The sequence below is a fragment of the Lygodium microphyllum genome, chromosome 12, assembly GCF_053477565.2.
Source record: "Lygodium microphyllum isolate KBCC chromosome 12, Lygodium_microphyllum_v1.1.10, whole genome shotgun sequence".
NCBI lineage: Eukaryota > Viridiplantae > Streptophyta > Polypodiopsida > Schizaeales > Lygodiaceae > Lygodium > Lygodium microphyllum.
This window is the reverse complement of record NC_141146.1, coordinates 148,977,641-148,987,341: the sequence shown is the minus strand read 5'-3', so window position 1 is coordinate 148,987,341 and position 9,701 is coordinate 148,977,641. Positions and strand designations below refer to the sequence as shown.

At 40.1% G+C, this 9,701-nt stretch overlaps 1 pseudogene; it reads right to left on the bottom strand.

Annotated features, from left to right (window-relative positions):
* Positions 1–6,220: 6,220 nt before the first annotated feature.
* LOC148028432 (uncharacterized) lies at positions 6,221–6,981 on the bottom strand (annotated as a pseudogene).
* Between the last annotated feature and the right edge of the window lie 2,720 nt (positions 6,982–9,701).

Below are 9,701 nucleotides of genomic sequence, written 5' to 3'. Positions count from 1 at the left end.
ACTTTAAATGTGAGTAAACTTTTAGTGTGAATATAAACTATGATGATGATGATCTTCTAGTGTAAAGAAACTCAAAATTTAGGTGCGAAGGATCCTAACTATCAAACGGCAACAAGTGACAACTAACCAAAAAATGAAACAATAGCCATGTATTTGATTTTTCCATTGTGTGATTTGAGTTTTTTGAGTTTTGATTACTTCCCTCCTTCTTTCAATGCACACACAAGCAAAGAACTATGACAAGCATGATGCATGTTCAATCCACAATAGTACGACACAAATTTCCCATGTAGGAGAAGTTTGCTTTTTGATTTTTTTGCCTTGCCTTTTGTGTTTTGTGTTTTTTGAGTTTCGCTCACTTTTCTTCCTTTAATACTCACACTATCTATCATCCATAATAAGAAAGTTGCAACTACAACATTGATACATGGATTGGTAAAGTAAAAAAATTTGAGTTTTGAGTTTTGTGTTTTTGTGTTACTTTCACTTCAATACACATACAACCCAACAACCATGACAAGCATGATGTATCTTCAATTCATAATAATGTCACACGATTTGTTTAAGCAAGAAAAGTTTGAGTTTTGAGTTTTGTCTTTTATAATTTTGTATTGTTTTCACTTCAATACACACACAACCCAACAAGTATGACAAGGATGATGTATCTTTAATCCACAATAATGTCACACAGTTTGTTTAAGCAAGAAACGTTTGAGTTTTGAGTTTTGAGTTTTGTATTTTTGTGTTTTTTAAAATTTTGTTGTGTTTTTTAGTTTGAGTTTTATATTTTTAAATATCATAACAATTTCTATTGCTTCAATCTTAATCTAAAAAATCAAATCCTTCTGATTTAGCCTTCCTAACCTAGTTGCATGGATTTCAGAATACTAGCCACAAACGCAAATAATTGGTATCCCATTGGTCCCATCCACGCCCATGCACAAGCCTCCTATTCTGCCACACAAGTAGGAGTGTGAGAATCTTGATGGTTGCATCATCCTTGGTACAATGAAACCAAAATGTTGAGTCAAATGTACAACAATTGGGACATTGGATGGACTTCTATTCTTTCAAAAGTTGAAACTCGCTTTGGTAATAATCTCTCATCTTGTCTCTCAACACTTTGCTCTAACTAACCAAGCATCCTCCTCTCTATCCCAAGAAAGCAAGAACATGAGACTATCTTTGAGGTGTAGTGAACCCACTGACTTACCTTCATGCGTTTTAGTCCAAAAGCTTGAAGGCTTGAAGATGGTTCCATGACCACAATCAACACGGTCCAATGTTGTCACTCCTTCACATCCATCTCCAAGTATATCAACGAGTTGAGAAGCTAGTAGAGAAGAAGAAGAAGAAGAGAAAGTAGACAACAAAGAGCTTCACCTTTCCCTAGTTCCTCGCTCAACACACCTCTCACTCTCTCCCTCTCAATCACTCTCAATTATACAAATTTGGTAGCAAGATGATAGAATAGAAATATTGTCTCGATTTTGGTGTTTTTTTGATCATTTTCTATAGTAAACACCAAGCAGCTTTAAACTGTCTACAGTCTTCGAGCCTGCATTACGACGAGTTCGTCCCCTAATCATGCTATTTTCAACATCACTAAGCTTGATGGTACAAATTACTTTTATTGGAAGAGCCAGATTTGGTAGGTGTTGGTGCAAAAATCGCAGATCAAACCTTTGAGGTTGAGCGGGTATCCGCTTGCAACTATGTCAGATGAGGAATGGCTTGAGCTTGATGAGTTATGCAAGTCCACTATTGTATTATCTCTCACAAAACAGGTTCATTACAATGCATTTGAGGAAGAACAGAGTGCATGGAAGTTGTGGGATAAAATCAAGAATCTCTATGACAAGAAAAGTCCAACGAGTCAAATGTATTGGCTAAAGCAGCTTATGGATTTGCACATGAAGGAGAATGTGACTATGTTTGCTCACTTGAGCCAGTTCTATGCTATACTCAAGAACTTGACTTCGTAGGACATCACTTTTACAGAGGATGTCACTCCTCTTTTCTTGCTTGGTACTCTTAATGAGTCATGGGATGTATTCCGCACTGCATTATGTGCCTCTATTGCTACCTTGAAATTATCTCATGTTGAGAGTGCTCTTCTACAGGAAGAGGTTAACTGTAAGAATTTGGATGCCTCTCGTGTGTTGCATGCTGTGACAGTTAGAGGCAGGAATGATGGATATGGAAAGCATGGCAATGGCAATGGCCGTGGACCAGATTCTCAGAAATCTCGGTCCAAGTCTTGTGGGAAGTCATATAGCAAATCCCATGGCAGGAAAGCAGATGTTACTTGTCACCATTGTGGAAAAAAGGGCCATATTAGGCCACAATGCCATGAACTGCACAATGAAAGGCGCAAAGATAAGGGGAAACACAAAGTGCAGGATAAGTCTTTTGATCGCAGCATAGTGCCTACAAAGTCTAGTGTTAAAATTGAAGAGATCAATGTTATGCAGCCTAAGGATATTGATGATGATGATTATATCCTTGTAGCTTCTTTTAGTGCTTCGCAGATGACAGAGATACACTCTATGTATGCACAATTTTGGCTCTTGGACTCAGGTGCGTCCTTTCATGTGACACCTTGCCGAGAGAGTGGTTTCATTCATATGGTATTGTTTTGGGTTTTGTGCACTTGGGTGATGACAACTCTCTTGATATTATAGGCATTGGTGATGTTAGGTTGCAGTTTCCTTCTGGCACCAGTTTTGTTATGTAGGATGTACGTCATGTACCTGCTTTGACATGCAGTCTCATGTCAACTGGACAGCTTGATGACGCAGGTTATCATGTATCTTTTTTGGAGACTCTGCATGGAAGATCACTTGTGGCAGACTTGTGATTGGGAGAGGTGCCAAGGTTGGTAGCCTCTATCCCTTGATTGTATTTGCTTCTTCCCTTGATCATGTTTTGTTTGTGGGTTCTATCCCACATGTATCTCTTTAGCATGCCCGTTTGGGCCATATGTCTTTGAAGGGAATGAAAATTCTTTTTGGTTTGCAGTACTTACCGCGCCTTGATTATACATGTTTTGATTCACGTGAGCATTGTCTTTATAGCAGGCAGACTAGGTCTATGCATAAGAAGTCTAGTAGGCCACGCATGAGTGAGCCCTTGGCATTGGTACATTCGGATGTCTATGGACCTATGCATTGTCAGTCTATGGGGGTGGTGCTAAGTATTTTGTTACGTTTATAGATGTTTTTTTACGGAAAGTTTGGGCTTATCCCATTAAGCTAAAATCCAATGTCTTGGCTGTGTTTCAAAGATGGCTTGCATTGGTTGAGAACCAGTCTGGGTATAGGCTAAAATGCCTAAGGACAGATAATGGGGGTGAGTATGTCTCACGTGCTTTTGAGCAGTTATGTGATGAGAGGAGTATTAAGCGTCAGTTGACCACCCCCTACACCCCTCCCTCAGAATGGTTTGGCTGAGCGAATGAATAGAACCATCTAGGAGCATGTATGCAGTATGCTTAGCCATGCAGGCCTACCACAGAGCTTTTGGACTGAGGCAGTTAGTACAGCTGTGCATGTCATAAACAGATCACCTTCTAGTGGTTTGGATTTCTAGATTGCAAAGGAGGTATGGACAGGAAAACCTCCCTCTTATGCACATCTCTATGTCTTTGGATGTGAGGCATTTTGCCATGTGCCCAGGGACAAGAGAAGTAAGCTAGATCCTAAGAGTGTCAAATGCATTTTCTTTGGTTATGGGTATGTAGGCAAGATGGGTTACCATCTCTGGGATCCACAGGCATGGAAAGTCATCCGTAGTCATGATGTAGTCTTCCATGAAGACAAGATGCATTGACAGCTTGAGAGAGTTGTTGAGATCCGTAGGGTCATATTTCAGGAGGATCTGAGAGCTCCCCCACAACCAGTTGGACAGCCTACAGCTACAGTATATGCTCATGGTCAAGGTGTTAGACAGGCAGCTGGGCAGGCAGCAAAGCCTGTCATGAGACAGTCTACTAGAGTTAGACGTCCACCTGATAGATTTTAGCTCTTGATGCATTATGTCTTGGTTACAGATGCAAGAGACCCTTTCACTTATGATGAGACTATGCGCAGGGGTGACAGTCACTCCTGGGAGAGGGCTATGCAGTCTGAGATAGACTCCTTGCATAAGAATGAGACTTGGGATTTGGTTTCTTTGCCTAAGGGAAAGAAGGCTTTGCCCTACAAGTGGGTGTAACACCATATTGGGGAATATGGGAATTTCCCATAAGTTTAGGACACGTGGTCAAATCTTTGGGTTTTTCATAACCTAAACACTATGACTCTAAATCAAGCGCTCTATAGCTCAATAGATTCCATTTTTCAAGCACTTTCCAATGATAGGTCACACCATATGATTTTGAGAAACGTATGGGCATGTTATCCGGGAGCCACCTTTTTAGTATGCAAAAAATGGGAATTGGGAGATTCCCAAACTCACTAATATTGTGTTGTGTACAAGCTGAAAAGTACCCCTAGACACCCCAAGCCGGCATACAAGGCTAGATTTGTAGCAAAGGGTTTTAAGCAAGAGCATGGTGTGGACTTTGATGAGGTCTTTTCTCTTGTGGTTAAGATGACCACGCTGCACTTAGTCTTGGCTTTGGTTGCTCAACTTGACTTGGATTTATACCAGATGGATGTCAAGATGGCTTTTTTACATGGGGACTTGCATGATGAGATTTATATGGAGTAGCCTAGGGCTTTGCAGAACCTGGCAGGGAGCACCTAGTGTGCAAATTGAATAAAAGTCTTTATGGCTTGAAGCAGGCACCTAGGGAGTGGTATCATAAGTTTGATGCCTTTATGCAGTCAAGGCTACAGCAGGAGTGCTATGGATTTGTGTCTTTACACGAAGAAAGCCCGTGATGGTTCTTTATTGATTTTGGTACTCTATGTGGATGATATGCTGATAGCAGGGAAAGCTCATGATGAGCTAGATGCTCTTAAGGCTTAGCTCAAGAAGAGCTTTGAGATGAAAGATCTCGGATAGGCTGCTCACATACTTGGTATGTGCATTAGACGCAATAGGCATCAGGGACTCCTTTACTTATCACAGAGGGAGTACATTCATAAAGTCCTTGAGCGCTTCCGCATGTAGGACGTAAAGCCAATTGGATGTCCATTGCCTTCTTATGTGAAGGTATCACAGACTGATTGTCCGCAAACAAATGAGCAGAGGTCCGAGATAGCCAAAATTCCCTATGCATCCGCAATGGGTAGTCTTATGTATGCCATGATCGCCACTCGTCCAGATATTGCCTTTGCAGTTGGTGTTGTGGCACGCTATATGGCTACACCTGGCAAGAAGCATTGGGATGCCGTGAAGGGTATCATGAGGTACCTAAAGGGCACTGCTAATATGTGCATATGCTATGGAAACTAGGATACAGGAGTCGTGGGGTACAGTGACTCTGATTATGCAGGACATTCAGATAGTAGGAAGTCCACTTCCAGCTATGTATTCACCTATGCTAGAGGTGCTATTTCTTGGATATCCAGGGTGCAGAAATGCATGGCCCTTTCTACTACAGAGGCCAAGTATGTTGCAGCCATTGAGGCTTTCAAGGAGGCTATTTGGTTGGGTCATTTGGTTACTGACCTTGGTATTGATGCTACCCCTACACTGCATTCGGATTCTATGAGTCCTATTCAGTTAGCCAAGAATCCGGTCTTCCATGCAAAGACGAAACACATTGAGGTGAGGTATCACTTCATACGTGGGGTCGTTGAGGACAAGTCTATTGATCTTGTCAAGATATCGACTGATCAGAATCCTGCAGATATGCTCACGAAAAGCCTCTCTATAGAGCGCTTTGCCTTCCTCAGGAGGTTGACGGGTGTGGGATGAGATGACGTCTTTCCTCACCCTATTGTACATGTGTACATGTTGTATTGTCTTTTTTTTCTTTTTCTTTTCACTCCTCACTAGGGCAGATTCACCTTTAAGTGAGAGGTTGTTGGGGGTAAAGGCGCCTCCGCCTAGCCACCCGTGTATTACTACACTGATAGTCACTGCCACTGCACACTGCAGGTGGTGGGTGCCCATCACCGTCACTTTATTCTTTATTCTTTTAGTGTGACAGTTTGAATAAAGGAAGGCACGGTCACACATTGTGACTGTTGGAGTTCCCATTTCTTGTCTCTCTCTTTCTTGCTCTTGCTCTCCCGCCATAGCTCTCTAGTGCAAGCTTCGATCCTTCTCACCTTTCAGTGTCCTCATTTGTGATTCCAAAAATCTGTTTCAACTGTCGTGAGCCCCACGATGCTTCTGAACAAAATTCATCCAGCTCAGACAAGTAAAGCAGTTTGCTAAAAAGTGCCTAAAGTACTACTTTTCGTTTTACACCTTGAGAAGAGAGTCCTGTTGTATTCATCGGTACTACATCTTTGTCCTTGACAATATGTCTAGAAACTTGATTGAGTATCTCAACAATTTGTGTATCATCCAACTGTGAAAATTTCCTTAGATGAATAAAATCTACCACCATATCTGGATTAAAAGGCCTCTCATTCAATGCATAATGAATGTACTTTCGCAGAACTTCTTGGGTATCAAAGTTAGTCTCACGCTCCAACCTCTTGAGCTTTGCTGAGTCAAATTCCAGATGCTGAGATGGAAAAAACTCATCCAATGATTTGCACAAATATGCATTCCTGCTTACTAGACGCTTTTCTTTCGTCTTTGGTGAGTTGTATTTCAATATGGTTCTAACAACAATAATCACAAATGTGATGCTTAAGTACCCAATAGGGACTACCATCAGCCATGGCAAAGAAATGCTCTCAACCCTCAGACCTGGGATGGCATTAACATCAGCTCTAGTCATTTGGTAAAAATCCTATGTCTTCTCCTGGATCCAAGACATTTCAACCTCCTCATATTTTCATCCTCAAGAGGAGAGGTCGTGGCCTTCTCATCTTTCAGTATAGCAGATGCCTCCTGTGAAGAAGATAAGGTCATCTCGATGTCGCCTCTCGTAGACTTTTGCACACTAGCAAGGAATGCAAATGGGTGTCTATTGGTGGGGGCTTGGGTGTCTATCGGTGGGGGCTTGGTTGCACGATGATAAGGGGAACTGAATACGGCTCTTAAAGAAGGGATTGCATGTGAGAGGATGGGGAAGATGAGGGGCAGGAGAGTGGCACCAGCAGGTGATGGGAACCCATTTGAGCGAACTCCTTTACTGTCCTGCAGATTTCACTTGATGGATACCTAACTGCATACGATCATTGGATTTCTGTATTGGCCCTCTCGAATTTTTATGAGCCTCCTAGTATGTACGATTCTCCTTCTCCTTCAAAGATAAACCACTATCATTACTGTGAGGACCAAAAACGAGGCAGTAGAAGTAGAAGAGAGAATGGGTGTGGCTAGACATAGCTCATCATGGCTCTGATACCATGTTGAGAAACACGGATCTAGAGCTATGCTAGCTATGGTAGATGGAGGTTATACACATAAAACATGACGAAGATAAAGGATTGTAACTCAAGTGAATTACATTCCACGATAGATTAGCTTGGACTCATAAACACAATATTGATTTTCACAAAATGATGGTATCAAGTACATGCTTATATAGCTTTTGGATGGTTCCACTCTTCCTCACTGTGCTTATGGGATTTAGGACATGTCTTCCTAGAGCATACATCAATGTCTATCTCTCATACAAAGCCACTTATGGGCAAGTCTCTCTCTAGCCTCTATGGGCATATATTCATTTGATTTCTCAACAAGCTTAGTCCACCCTGTGGGGGTTGGGGCTTTACCATTGTTGTCTGGCCTATGCAAGTCACACCTTCACTAGACCTAGAATTATATAGGTTTAAAGCTCTAAAAAAGTTGTATTATATCAAACAAATGCAATTAATGGTTGAAGGCTCTATTGACTATGCACTCCTACGATTTTCAATGAGAATCCGAAAGAGATGCTCAATGAAGGATAATGGAAGTAAGTGTGAGTGCTCATTTGTTATGATGTAGTGGAAGGTAGTCTTGCTTACATATATAGTTATTGAGTTTGACTACTCATATGGTTGGTTTGACTTCACTCATCCCACTTGTAGTTTGATCTCTCCACCTATCACCACCCACCTATCTAACATATGATAACGTAGGGAATATTCCATATACCATGGAGTTGGGGGCTCCTACCCCTAGAATCCTTCGAAGGGGAAGTTGTTCCCAAAAATTGAGACTAGATTTGGTTTCACATGGAGTAGGTACATTTGATCATTGGTCACCGTATTGATACCACTATCTTCATTTTCCACTCAGCCAAACAATCAAGTACACATAGACAATCTCACAATCCTTTGGTTTAAAATGTTAGACTCCTTCCAATATGCTCACTAGAAACCCTAGTAATGCCCAATGCCATCATGGATTTTCCTCATTTGGGGGCTGTACAATAGAGGGTGCTTTAGCGCAACTAATTGAGAGGTGGGCATTTGAGTGAGCCCTAATAATAACACATGTTTGACCTATCCCTACTTATACCATGGCCATTCATTGCATAACAAGTTTAAATTGGTGTTTCATCCATGTCATACTAATAACATAAAATAATTTTTTGCTACCCCAATAGCAAGAGATTCAAGATTATTTCGCTAAAATGTACATAACTATCAAAGTTTTGTACCACCAGTCAAAAAAGCGCTTACACTAAAAATTTATGCATGAGCCAAAGTTTGAATTATATTTCTACACTATAGCAATATCTATGCTAGAAGCAAATAACCATCTCCAACATATCTATTTTTTATCATGTACTATTTTTTAGGCGTTTGACATTGTAAGTGGTCATTCCAATAACATCTATAGTTTGCAAATTCATGCCACTATAATTGACTTTTTCTGACATAGCCCTTTACCCTTCTTACAAATTCAAATATCCAATTAGGCCTTTACCTTTGTAGGTGGCCATTCTAATAACATCCCTAGTTTATATAAATTGACTGCCATTATGATTTTCCTTTCTCCACCTGCCCTAATGCATTATTCATGATCTCTATTAACACTTACATCGATACTTTTTATGCCTAATTTTGAGGTTTCTAATACTTTGTAATTTATTTTGATGCTTTTATTGATACTTTGTGACTAATTTGATGGTAATTGTAGCATATATTTTACACAATTGGTTCCAAAGCTATTTTGGTGGTGATGTTGATGCTCTTGGGTTTAACAATCATATTCATTTCTTTTTTATAAAATGTCATAATATTATTGATCATTAATAGTATTGAAAAACTTGCTTCAAAACTTGAAATTAATTTTATGATCTTAAAGAGTTTCTCATTGTGTGAAAATTGAAGTTTGAAAGCTCCTTGAAGGTAATAGGTACATTAGTCTAAACCACCTACATCAAGTTTGACAAACTTGAAGAAGGGCTTCTAAACCTCTTTTCTATTGAATCTAATGAAACTTCACATGGAAACTTGAAAAACTCAAATTTATGGGTTAAAAACATACGAAATAATACAAGAGATAAAGCGTCATGTTTGCCTCTAAACTTTAAGCATAAAATCCATCACTTGACTAGTCAACTATATATTTAAGCCACCTTCATCAAGTTTGTCAAACTTGAAGGGTTTGTATTGAATTCAAGGAAACTTCGCATTGAAAGTTGAAAAACTCAAGTTTCTAGGTTATAAACACTTGAGATATTTCAAGAGATA